The sequence below is a fragment of the Chelonia mydas genome, chromosome 5 (assembly GCF_015237465.2).
Source record: "Chelonia mydas isolate rCheMyd1 chromosome 5, rCheMyd1.pri.v2, whole genome shotgun sequence".
NCBI classification, from domain to species: Eukaryota; Metazoa; Chordata; order Testudines; family Cheloniidae; genus Chelonia; species Chelonia mydas.
This window is the reverse complement of record NC_051245.2, coordinates 114,122,796-114,136,456: the sequence shown is the minus strand read 5'-3', so window position 1 is coordinate 114,136,456 and position 13,661 is coordinate 114,122,796. Positions and strand designations below refer to the sequence as shown.

The 13,661-nt window shown below is 41.8% G+C and overlaps 1 protein-coding gene across 1 annotated transcript in view; it reads left to right on the top strand.

Annotated features, from left to right (window-relative positions):
* LINGO2 (leucine rich repeat and Ig domain containing 2) overlaps window positions 1–13,661 on the top strand; it is a 735,010-nt gene that overhangs the window by 391,755 nt on the left and 329,594 nt on the right. Inside the window, exon 3 of the mRNA XM_007065426.3 lies at window positions 5,675–5,758. The gene's annotated coding sequence lies outside the window, so the exon portion shown is untranslated. The remainder of the gene's footprint in view (window positions 1–5,674; window positions 5,759–13,661) is intronic.

Sequence of the window (13,661 nt, the reverse complement as noted above, 5' to 3'; positions counted from 1 at the left end):
GCATTCCAGTAATAAATCCCCGGTTTGGTTCCTTGTCCTGGAAAGCTATTGCCTCCTCATGGAGTAAATGACCAAACACGAGTGCATCAAGAACAAAAGTAATAAGTATTCCTTTTCAAAATGGATATTAAAAATGCCACTAGAAGCCCCTTCCTTATACATCATTCGGGGGTCGGATCACACAACCTGAGTGGATAGAAGAAAAATCATGTCAGTCCCTTGAGACTTTGTATTTTAGTGTATAAACTCCTTGCATTCTGAGGGCAGGGAATGGGCTAATGTAGGCCCAGGAAGAGTTAGGAGTTGCACCAGCTGGGCTCAATTACAGCTCTGATAAACTGACTTGTGTCATGTACTGAGCTGAGAGTAAGGAGAAGGAAGCTCTTCCTGAGGAAAGGGCTTTCAAGCACATAACAATAAAGGCTCCTTCTAGTGACTGGGCCAAGAGGAGATACTCACCATGTGTGGACTGATCTACTAATAGCTTGTTTTATTGGTGGCTGTCTGGAGCAAGCCTCACTCCCTCCTCCTTTTTGCAGTCTCTGACCTGGGCATCAGGAAGGCCGCCCAAGAGACTTGTTTAACTGGGACTCCTGGGAAAAAGCATGGGGAGGGAGGCAGTTGCACATGAGTGAGGCACTTCCAAATGGAAGCGGATGCAAAATAAAGGTTTTGTGTCAGGGACAGACCCAGTTAAGAGAGATGCTTACTGGAGAGTCTTCCATTGTCTTCCACGACAGAATCATTGATGGTGTAGTAGCATGTTAGTCTGCATTTGCCATTGCTGGTCTTTTAAATGTTTGTAAGACAATCTGCTCGATATTGGGAGTGTGGGGGTCCAGTCAGAAATGTTGTTTTATTAGATGCACTTCCGTTGGAAGATTCTAAAACATACCAAGTAAAGCGGTTGGAAAATGGAGTGATTTTTTTCCACAAAAATGTATGGGAAACTTTTTGCCCGTTTTCTATGGAAGAACTTTGAAATATTCTGACTGAATTCTGAGTTTAGAAAGAGAAAATCTGAAATTATTTAAACAGTAAATCATGTGGCACAAAAGTCAGAGTTGAGTCTAAGCAAATAACAACAAGGTGTTAAGCAGGTGTAAATTAAAGTAGACCACCTTTCACTTTAACATAAACCTGTTAGTTGCTTTTCCTGGTATACCCTTTTCTTCCAGGTTCTCAGTAGATGAGTTATACCAGATTACATTCCTTTAATCTCAATGGGCCAAATTCAGAAGGGATGTGCAAGTTGCACATTGGCAAGTGGGTGTGAATCTAAAGGTATTTGTTAATATACATTGAATGATGAAGAGGATTGAAGGATGTGTAAATTAGATCAGTACAAGGCTAGGATTTGTCACCTTCTGCTCCAGGGAGGGGTGGAGAGAGAGATGATGGTGTAGTAATTTGCTAATGTATTGCTTGCATAGGCCAGTACTAAATTACCGCGACTTTCAAGTAGCTGGAGTGGATCCAAAGTTCTATCCGTTTTTGCCACCTGCTCCAGACAGGGAGTAAGCAGGCATGTAGCCCTTGCTTACTCACGTGTGCTCAGACCAAAGTTCTGTAGATCATGGGTAGGGATGTATTTGTAGTTTGTTTTATTTTGGAGGTGGGTGTTAGGTTGGGTCAGTTACTCCCTCGGGTGTGCAGTCACAATGTACCCTTTCCATTCACTTTGATTTTTCATGACTGAATTTGGCCCATGGTCTTCAGAGACTTTATACAGAATTCTGTAAAATATTCCAAGGTCCTTTAGGGCCCACAATCTCTGTAGTATAAGTTGTGAGAGTCCCTCCTGGGTTTCGTGAGTAAAATGTCGTATTTAACAGAAATGTATTACTTTAAACACTGATGTTCTCTAGCCTCCTAAAACATTAAAATAAGACAAAGTCTGTCGAATTATGTGGATATGTTTGTCCAGTCTCCTTGATTAATACTGATAGTAAAATATTTGCAAAGGCATTCATGAAACAGACTGGAAATCATTCTGCCAGACTTAATATATCCCAGCCAAGTAGATTGTATTCAAAATAGATACTCATGTAAAAACATCAGACTGTTCATTGGCCTAATAAATATCAATCATTATGCTAAGGACCAAATTGTTGATTTGGTGGATGCAAAAATAGCTGCCCAGAAATAACTTTTCTTCATAGCTTTTGCTTTTGACTGGGCAAAATTTCAACTGAATAATTTGTTGTACCCAGAAATAGAAGCAGCAGTATCTAGACATGGAAGGATGTCCAAAATGTTTCCAAAATAGAATTACAAGATCAGGATTGACCCCTCTTTGAGTATAAATGTGCACTGAAATTGTAATAGCAGTAAGGCAAAAATACACACTTACATTGTTGAGAATGAATTTAAAGCAAGTGGGCATACATTGCTGATTATGTAATTTATAATCAATGTATTCTGCACAAGCTATTTCCAAAATGTTAGATTTCAGAAGTTATGCTTTTTAAAGGGATATTAAAATTAATTAGGGAAAATATCTCAAATAAGGTCCAAACCATGGACTAGAGTCTCAAAACCAGTTACAGCCCCTTTACTGCAATCAAATGGTATAAAGGGTCTGTAATGGAGCTACAGGTGGCCAGTAGAAAACTCCTTCTATTTAGGGAAACTTCCTGTTGGTGCATCTGAGCCTCTGCTGAATATCCATCATGTGCACCTCTCCCACACAGTGTGCGGTGTGGGTGCTGAGCCAGGGAGAAGTTGTAGCAGAGCTCTGCTCCATTACACCTATCGTCCACTGACTGAGGGTCAATTAAGGACCCTAAGTCATTGGCACAACTTATGTTGCTCAGCAGCAGCTGTTAATAATTTCTGGCCCCAATAATATGGCTACCTAACACACATTCCTCTCCTCCCCTCCGCCCGCACCAAGCACAGCTCTTGTGCATGAGAAAATCTGCCCCTCTGTCTCGTGACTGACCTGGAGAGCACTTTACCAAAGGGAACATTTAAATGTACTGGGGTGGAGAGGAGGGGAAACTATTTTTAAAAGCGTGGAATAGAATAAAACCATTGAAAAATCAAGAGAACCAATAACAAGTACAATAAGGGCCTGACTGGGTGACCCTAACAGAATTCTCCAAATGACTGATTTTTTGGTTTTCTGACCGTTCCAACAAGTAAATAAATAAAGGCCACTGAAGTCAAATTGAAAACCGTTTTTTAAAACTGTTAATCAAATAGAAAAAGACAGGAAAAAATTCATTTCAGGTTGACAGAACATTGTGATAGGTTGAATAAAAGCAAAGAAAATGATTAGATTTGCCAAAGGAGAGGTGGTGGTAGAGGCAGCAGCCCTCTTTTACCCAAGTAGCCCAGTTTTTAGGGCAACTCACCTGGGATGTGAGATCCCCAAGTTTGAATCCTTGCTCTGCAGCAGGGAGTTGAACCCAAGTCTCCCACTCCTAGATCAGTGCCGAAGTACCAATATATTGGGTATTCTGGGGTGGGTCTTTCTCAAGCTGTACTGTTGAAGCTGCTCCATTTTGTATAAACAATTATACTGTCATTGGAGCAGGGAGTGGAACAGGGGTATCCCCCTCTTGGATGAGCATGCTAACTACCAGGCTATAGGCTATTTTGGGGTAGGCTTCTCTCAGTCTCTCCTGTTGACTCTGTTCCATTTTGTATAAATACTTAAATGGTCATTGGGCCAGAGAGAATCCGCGTGTGAATGTAGCCCCCCAAAATAAGAATGTTTTGATTTTTTTTCAAACAAAACAGATTGCTGAAATTGACGTAAATTTGTGACTTTTGCTCAGTCCAAATCTGCTATTTTTTGGTGAGGGGGGGAAAAAAATGTTTCATCAGTAAAATTTCACCCAGGTTAATCAGAGCGCATATCACCTTACTGAACACATAGCCCCACTGAAGTCAAGAGGATGGGACTACAGAAGGCGTATGTTACCACTCTATGTGAGTGATAGCATCACACTATAGGCTTTAGGGAGAGGCAGCCACTCAAGATGGCTTTGGACCAGATTATTTACTCAGGGTGAATGGTGGATTTGAATTCAGTGATATTTAAGGTACCAGTTTCCATAAGGGAAGGAGGGAGAATCTCACTCCTACAGATGCAAGATTAATATAGCACTAGTGCCACTTCTATTCATCTTCAGGAACAATCTACTCCACGAATACTCCCATTCAAATAAGTAAGGGTGGTATGATAAATGCAGTAGAGTTCTTGCAATTTTGCTATCAGGTCAGCTTGTGATTAGTATAATGAAGGGAGGTGAATATACTAGATGTAACACAGGTTACGGTACGAGGACATTGAAGTGCCATTGGTATTCCTACGTAGAACACAAACCCATTCTATTTTCCTAACCCACCCTAATCAACCGGCTTTATATGCCAAGGCTCCCAAATATACTCAAATATCCACCGAAGTATTTGGTTCTACTTGTCTTCAGGTTACACAATGGTTCCCTCAGTGCAGCTTTCGGTACTGTAGTGGCATTAATACTCATGTCCAGTTGATCAACATGCAGTATTATGCTGGAGAAAAGTATTCAGGAGCTAAAACGCAAACCTTTGAGTGCACAGGAGAAAACAGCCAGGAAATACAACAACGAGCTCAAAACCCATTGAAAGGAGGAAACCATTTTTTAAGTATTTGGGCTTTGAAAGCCAGCCACCCTTTACTTAGGCTGAAAGGATACCCGCTTGTGGTTTTATGTTCCAGGTTGGATTGATTGACCTATTATATTTAAAAGGCCCCTATCACAGTGGTATATGAGCACATCACACTCTACTGTATGTATCCTCCCAACATCCATGTGAAATAGGGAAGTGGTATTACCCTCCCTTTAGAGATGTGATAGGTGTTATTACCCTCCCTTTAGAGATAAGGAACTGAAGCACAGAGAGAAAAAGTGACTTGCCCAAGGTCACACACAAAGTCCGTTGCAGAGCAGGGAATAGAAATCAGGTCTCCATAGTCATAGGCTACTGCCCTAACCACTAGACATCCTCCCTCCCTCTCTCCCTAATTCTTCCAGCACCTCCAACTCAGAACGTCCAGAGAACATCCAAATCATCAATTTAGCGCTTAGTGTGTTCCTACTTCCAATTAGAGGAGAGAAAACTACAAAAACTACCCTAAAGACAGAAGATTCTTAGTGAGCAATCTCTGCCTCTTGTATCCTCAGATCTCTGATGCTCTTTATTTAGTTGTTCAAAAAGAAAAGTGCAGTTGTTTGCGAATGCACCAGAGTTAGCTGTATTTGAAATCCTTCCTCAGAGTATACAAGTCTGCAGTAATAGCATATGGGCATTGGAAAATAATTGAAGCATCCAGGACTGCATCTATTCTCATAATCTGCATCAATACATAAATGTCAGGTCCTACCACCTACTGTCTAAGAATACAAGAGTTCTAAAGCTTCTCCTATTATTTAATAAAATAGGTACATAGAGGAGCATTAGAGAGACCTTTTATGTAACTTTAACAGATTATACTGGGCTGTGTGACGAGTGCTTAAGAGCACTTCTTAAGGTGTGCTATCTACTCAACCTCGCAAATTTAAAAATAATGAAAGAAACAACATGAACAGTCACTTTAATGCACTGGAAGATTTCTGACCTATTTACCTAAGTTACTTCCTCTAAAGACTTTAATGTCATCTTTCCTTTTTTTTAAAATCAGGTTGACATGAAGATGTACATTCTGAAACACTGAAGCAGAGGACGAGCTGCACCAGAAGCATGAGTGATGCACAGTTTCAATCTGGTAAGTCTCAATTAATTTATTTTGTTGATGGTGATTTTTTCCATCATTGATCTTGCTTGCGTTTACAATAACCTCTCAGATGTTACAAAGATTTCCCCGCTCGTATTGTTGGCTTTCTATTTCATCCTTGATGAAAGCTGGCCTCTCTTTTAACAAAACAGAAGTATTCTGTCTCTGCTGCTGGCTTAGCTCCTAGAGACTCAATTTTATAATTGACACCAGAACTCAGACACCCTGGTCCATTTAGGGAAGGGAGGACTGTTGTGCCGTATAAACGATGCTGTCTCTTTCTGGGGGACTAGTGCCTAGGTGTATTTATGAATGGTAGCCCTGCTCCCTTTGGACACTGGGCCACCTAGTGGTTGTGATACTGTGCACCCAAGAACCCACACAGCAAACCAAGGCTAGAAAGGCACAATATTTGGAAGTTATAAGGCAGTTCTAAAGGTTAAAGTCATCTCTGGACAGGCTGTAGCAGCTAGTGAATTTAAATCCATTTCTTTATAACCTGGAGAGACAAAACAGCTGGTATCACAGCATCGGAACAGCACGAGAGGCTCAGGTGGCGTTTCTTTAGGCCTAAAAGGGATTCACAGAACGTCAAAGGTAGCCGCATGCAGCTATGCAGTACAGTGCTCGTAAACCTCTATCAGTACCAGATTCACCTGCTCTCCTCTCAACCCATGTGGCTTTTTTATTTGTATAAGGAGAGTCTCTGTCATATTCTGCAAGGAGTCCTGCTAAAAATATGTGTTGGGATGAATGCTAGCTTCACAGTCTTTGCAGAGGGCAATGTGGGAACAGACATATGCACACATCAAAGTAAAGGAATAAAAGGCCAATGCCTTGTCTTCTCTGAAGGTTTTAGGGGTCCTAAATTTCATTTCTCTAAAGATAATATCTGTGCAGGCTTCTCATTCCCTAATGTGTGATGGGCATAAGTCCTTTAATTCTTAAACTTTTTCACCTGGGAGGGGAGCAGTGGTGAGAGAGAGAGAGAGAGACAGACACAGCGTGAATAGGGACCCCCCCTTGGTATTCAGATACTACCCCTTGCCAAGTGTGAATGCTGTCCTCAGGACGTACTACTATGCTTCTTCTTGACTGTGTTTGATGAAGGAGCTTCCCCCACAGCAGCGGCATCCCATCCACCCTTCTGTGGGTTTGTTAAAATAATGCCTTGTTGGGTATCTCTTTTCTTAACATCCTGCCTTCCAGTCGGGTCTTGTTAAAGTGGCCACATTTTGGACGGTTTGTCTCCAGCATTTTGGAGTGTGGGTCGGACACTCAGGCACTATGTTCTGCTTTAGAGATTTAGGTGCCTCTTTGAGGCACTTCTGTGCAGTGACACCCGCTCTAGTGTTCTGAAACCAGTTTTTTTTCTAGTCCAACCTTCTATACGTTTCTCGGCACTAGGCTCTTGCTCTGATGGTCTTGCTGCATTGAAGCTTGTGTTTAGCTAGTCTTGTGTTTCTTTTTGCTGCTTCAGTGTTTTCTTGGCTTTACCAGTGTGGCATCCAAGGAGGAAATTCGGTGACTTCAAATCCATCAGCATGGCAGAAAAATGGCATAGACCAAATACTATCTTCATTGCATGATCTGCCTCAGAGTCAACCACTAGGTGCCTTGCACACCTCAAATGTCACTGCCAGGACTGAAGAAACATGAGGTGTGCCTCTCTGTCACCTAGGGAGACTCCTTTTCGGGCTGTACAAATCAACCTGTAGTGCTTTGAATGAGTCAGATGAGACAATGGAGCACCAGGGCTAAGACAGCACCCCCTGCACTGGCCCAGACCCATTCCCCTGACTCTGAGAGAGACTGTATCAGACTTTCTCCTTTTTCTTTCATGTGCTCGAGAGGGAGATGGTGATTCCAGCAGTCGGCACTTGCTTAATGGCCTTATAGAAGATCAGGTGCAGTTGTGTGATGCTACCTCACAGCTGATTCTGTGGGATTTGGGGCATTTCTCTTGCCCTGAGTCAGCAGGTGTAAGAGTGTTCTGTGTAGCAGTGACACCTTCTGCACCCGACACCTGCTCCCTGGGAATTGATGCTCAGCGCAAGCTCTGGCCTCAACGCTGCCATCTTTTAATCCTCTTTCAGATACATAGATTTTAAAAAACCCTGTTTCCATTATTTGAATGGGTCTGTTTCAAGTGGTGGGGGTTTTTTGTTTGGGGGATATCCCTTGAGCTTCTTACTCTCCAGAAGTGAAAATGCAGCACAGATAGTATCTTAGGAGAAGGGGAAATACTTGCTTTTCAATTCTGTTTCTCAGCAAAGATCATCTTGCAGGATTACCAGACCCACGTATCTCCCCTTTACCAGAGTTTGGAGTTAACTTTTTTGAGAGGGGTTTTTTTAAGTTTTTTTTTTTTTTATACGGATCTTGAACTGCCTCATTCTTTTGGAACCTTCCTCTCCTGTGCAAAGGAACAAACTGCAATATTCAGGGGGAGCATTTGTACTTGGCAGGGGTGGCTCAGGCTGGCTCTTAGCTACACATCAGAGCTAAGGAAGTTGTGTCAGTCTCAGTCTAAGTAGTTGGGGCCCAGGAGTGAAAATCCTGCACACATGCTATCTCAGGAATAGCAGACGGACAAGGTAAGTCATTTTTCTTTCACAGTATTATGCATTTAAAAACTGTGAAATAATATGATATTTGAATGTCAATTGCAATGTTAATTAGTGAGTTGGTAATAAAGACATGTAGTCTGGGTGCAGCTGGATTTCTGTGTATTGCTGACTCCATTTCAAAAATGTACAGAATGCCTCATAGACTCATAGATATTAAGGTCAGAAGGGACCATTATGATCATTTAGTCTGACCTCCTGCACAACGCAGGCCACAGAATCTCACCCACCCACTCCTGCAATAAACCTCTCACCTATGTCTGAGCTACTGAAGTCCTCAAATCATGGTTTAAAGACTTCAAGGTACAGAGAATCCTCCAGCAAGTGACCCGTGCCCCATGCTACAGAGGAAGGCGAAAAATCCCCAGGGCGTCTTCCAATCTGCCTTGGAGGAAAATTCCTTCCCGACCACAGATATGGCGATCAGCTGAACCCTGAGCATATGGGCAAGATTCATCAGCCAGATACCCAGGAAAGAATTCTCTGTAGTAACTCAGATCCCACCCCATCTAACATCCCATCACAGGCCATTGGGCCTATTTACCATGAATAGTTAAAGATCAATTAATTGCCAAAATTATGTTATCCCATCATACCATCTCCTCCATAAACTTATCAAGTTTAATCTTGAAGCCAGATAGATCTTTTGCCCCACTGCTTCCCTTGGAAGGCTATTTGAGAACTTCACTCCTCTGATGGTTAGAAACCTTCATCTAATTTCAAGTCTAAACTTCCCGATGGCCAGTTTATATCCATTTGTTCTTGTGTCCACATTGGTACTCAGCTTAAATAATTCCTCTCCCTCTCCAGTATTTATTCCTCTGATATATTTATAGAGAGCAATCATATCTCCCCTCAACCTTCTTTTGGTTAGGCTAAACAAGCCAATCTCCTTGAGTCTCCTTTCATAAGACAGGTTTTCCATTCCTCGGATCATCCTAGTAGCCCTTCTCTGTACCTGTTGAAGTTTGAATTCATCCTTCTTAAACATGGGAGACCAGAACTGCACACAATATTCCAGATGAGGTCTCACCAGTGCCTTGTATAATGCTTCTGCATGGTTCAGCATCACTGTACACTCTCCCTTTCTGTGGACTGTGACTAAGAAGCATACTTGAGCTCTTACAAATAGGCAAAGTAAAATCATTTATCTCTGGCTGCATCCCCTATAGCTTTTGTTTTATTTTATAAAATGGGACTGGATTCCACCTGCACCCTGTCCTAGACTTTGCAAATCAGACTACTCCTGGTCAATCTCCATCTGTGATTTAATGTCTCAAACTTGGGCTCTCTTCATTTCGGGTGAGTGCAGGTTTCCCATTTTTCACTGAAGAATATAAGAATGGCCAGACTGGGTCAGACCAATGGTCCATCTAGCCCAGTATCCTATCTTCCGACAGTGGCCAATGCCAGGTGCTTTGGAGGGAATGAACAGAGCAGGCAATCATCAAGTGATCCATCCCCTGTTATCCATTCCCGGCTTCTAGCAGTCGGAGGCTAGAGATAACCAGAGCATGGGGTTGCATCCCTGACCATCTTGGCTAATAGCCATTAATGGACCTATCCTCCATGAACTTATCCGATTCTTTTTTGAACCCCATTATAATTTGGTCTTTACTACATCCCCTGGCAATGAATTCCACAGGTTAACAGTATGTTGGGTGGAACAATTTGTAGAGTGGGGCTGTAGAGACCCATTGAACCAAACTGTAAACCCTGTATATAATGGAAACAACATTAAGCCGGGGATGGGGCATCACCCCTAGTTCCAGCACTTATGTGAAAAAGTACTTCCTTTTGTTTGTTTTTTAAACCTGCTGCCCTCTCTCTCTCTCTCAAAACTCTAACTTTATTATTTGACTGGCTGAAGGAAACTCTCTGGAGCCAATCAGTGCTGCTGGAGGTGTGTTTTCAGAGTGACTGAAGCATTTCCATTTTCCAAGGGCTGAATAAGTGGCCTTCATGGTACTTCTGTTAGTTCCACAAAGGAAAAAGAATGTTTGAATTCAGGAGTGTGTCCCTGCTTATTGTTGTATAGTAGCACTGGTAGCCTTTGTCTACCCTCAAATTTGCACTGGTTTAGTTCAACTGGTTCAAACCCTGGGTAGACCTTCTTATTTCAGTTTTAGTGTTTGGTTTCTTTGTTCTTATTTTATTTAAGTTGAATCAAAATAAGTGTAGTTTAAACATGCTTTAAACCAAAATAAGAACATCAACACGGCCTGTTTGTTATCTTTTTTGCAGCACTGGCTTAAATCACAATTAAGTTTAAACTGGCACAACACTGAATATAGACAAGCTTGTAGACTGGGCCAGAAATATCCTTCCTGAATATGCTACACTATTTTCATTGCTAGTTATGTGAATAAGGTCTCCCCAATTGCACAAGCGCCGTTGTTTAAACTCCTAGGCTCAGTATGGAAGGAAGACAATTTGAATGTTCTATAGAAAGATTACTTTGTCAAAAACCTGCTCATTTGAGCTTAATAACCCTGAAATTTTTAAGAAAATTTGCACAATACCTGTGTTATATTTGTGCTAATGTTCTGTTTGAAGTAAAATGGAAAAATGCTCTAGAGTACTTCAGATAAGTATTTTTTCCCTCAAATCTACTGTAATTTATCATTTTAAGAGTTCAACAACAAAATGGAAAAGGTGTGTTTGTTTGGGGTTTTTAACACACACTCAAAAAAATCTATTTAGCAAATCAGGCTTGCTTGAAAAAGGTTGCATTTGTATTCAATAGTTAATTCTCTCTCTTGCTGACTGTTAAAACTTTTCTATTTTCCATGAATAACCACAACACTGTGCCTCTCCACTGTGTCCGGCCTTCCAAGGGACATTGTTCACTTTAATCCCAAAGCTTACCTACATTTCTCATACATGTTATTTGGCATCCCCTCACTTTTATTGCTGAAAGCAACTTATGTCAGAAATAGACAATTGCGAACCAAAGGGTTATTTACATCAACAAGAAGATTCTCCAATTTTCTGTGTGAATAATATTTGTGTCCATCATCTCCCACACTTTCACATGCTGATCCCCATTTGGGCTTTGGAAGGTTGAGAAATATGAATAACACTGTGATAAACCCATGGGCATCTAGGAACATCACGACTTGCACATCATAGCCACATACAACTTCCCAGTGAGTGAGAATTAATGCTGTCTAGCTCCAAAAGTGAAGGTCTATAACTCTACACAACTCAACCTAAAGGAAAAAACTCTGTTAGGAGGAAGTGATGCCATGCAGTTGAGAAGTATTAATTCAATCCAGTAGAGGGCAGTGGTACACATACAAAATAACCAATTTATTATAATACTTAGCACAGATAAAGTCAGATTTTGCCCCTTACTCTGTGAGCAACCCCAGTTGCTGGGACTACTGGAAGAGTAGAGCTCTATGTGTGAAGAAGGGTGGCAGAATTCCCCTATGAGGTAGATTAGTATACCCTTTTTATAGGGCGGCAGTGTGGCCTCGTGGATAGAACACTAGCCTGGGACTCAGGAGGCCTAGGTTGTTCTGTTCCTGGCTCTGCCATAGACCTGCTTGGTGACCTTGGGAAACTCACTGAATGGCTTTGTACCTCAGTTTCCCCACCTGTAAAATTGGGATAATTGTAGTGTGTGGAGATCAAAACAAAGAGCCATCCCAAAAGTAGTAACTAGAGAACTCCCCAACTGGAAATGTGTGTTATTTATTAAGCTCCCCCCTGCAATACATTCTGATCCTGCTTTGGTGACTGTGGAAGACCAGGAACTATAACCACTCCACATCTCCCCTTCTTTAGATATTAAATAGTCCTGAGCAGTGTTCTAAAGATCAAGTCTTTGAGGTGGTCTGATTTGTCTTCCAGACCATGTTCTCACTTCTGTTGAGTTTGCATGTGGGGCTGCCTGTGGGAGGGGGCTCACTTCCTAACAGAGTACCTGCATGGCAGATCCCCTTTGTTATGTGGGGAAATACTGAAGATGAATCCAATTCCTCTGGAGAAGTCCTCCTAGAGTTTCCACTAGGTGGGATCTGGAAGTTTCCCCTAAGTTCAGAACAATTCCAAATGTCTGGGAGATGTTGAGGCCAACTTTGTTCTCTGGTCTCAGTTTAGGTAACACTTATGTTCTGTGCTGAACGTTGAAGTTTTATTGCTGCTGAATTTTTATTTCAGCCTCCTGTTTTCTAAATTCCTTCAGGTTGGACCACTTAGATTTAAACGAGGAGTCGGGTGGTACCTTAAAGACTAACGGATTTATTTGGGCATAAGCTTTCATAGGTAAAAACCCCACTTCTTCAGATGCATGGAGTAGGTTTTTTACCCACAAAAGCTTATGCCCAAACAAATCTGTGAGTCTTTAAGGTGCCACCGGACTCCTCCTTGTTTTTGTGGATACAGACTAACATGGCTACCCCTCTGATACTTAGATTTAAACTGTGTCAGTGCCACAGGTCATCTTGCCATCACAAGCTCTGCTGGAGAAAGTCCAGGTGCAAGCGTATTGACCATTACGCCACTAGTGTATTTCATGGGTTTACTGAATTTTGCAGAAGGCTTTTTAATGTCTGCACTGCTCTCTACCTCCCTATTGTTCTGGGAGGGCAGGATAATGTGGACTACTAGTACCGATGTTCAGAATCAAAATCTTGTGCAAATGCTGGGAATGTTTCAGAGGTAAATTGAGGCCCATTATCTGATATGAGGACTTCAGGAATTCCATGTCTTGCGAGTATTGACTTTGGTTTCTGGCCTACCTGTGCTGATGAAGGCTAGCCAAATCAATATATCTGGAGAAGTAATCAGTTACACTAATGCATGTGTGTCTTTTCCATAAAAACTAGTCAGTTGCTACCCCCTGCCAAGTCCTTACTGGTAGCTTTGTAGAGTTATGTTTGGTTGGTTGGGGTTTTTGTTCCTTGTTACATATGTCACAGTCCTCCACTAAAGTCTGAAATCAGATTTGGCCACCATACAGATTGTTTTGCTCATGCCCTGCACTTGTTTATACCTTGGTGTCCTTCACAGACAAAGCATCACTTTCTGAAGTACTGGCTTTTCAGAAACAGACCATCGACCATGTGAAGGTCATTTTGGGCCTGCCAATATGATGAAAGGTCTATTGGAAGTTACTCCTCCAAATCTGCTCTCTTTGGCAAAGTTCAGTACGTTTCTTACATGTTTCAACCTTTAGCTGTTCATCTCAAATTTCCTGAAGTCATCTGCCAAATGCTGGAATTGCTGCCAGGGCAAGGTCAATGTAGACTTTGGCATCT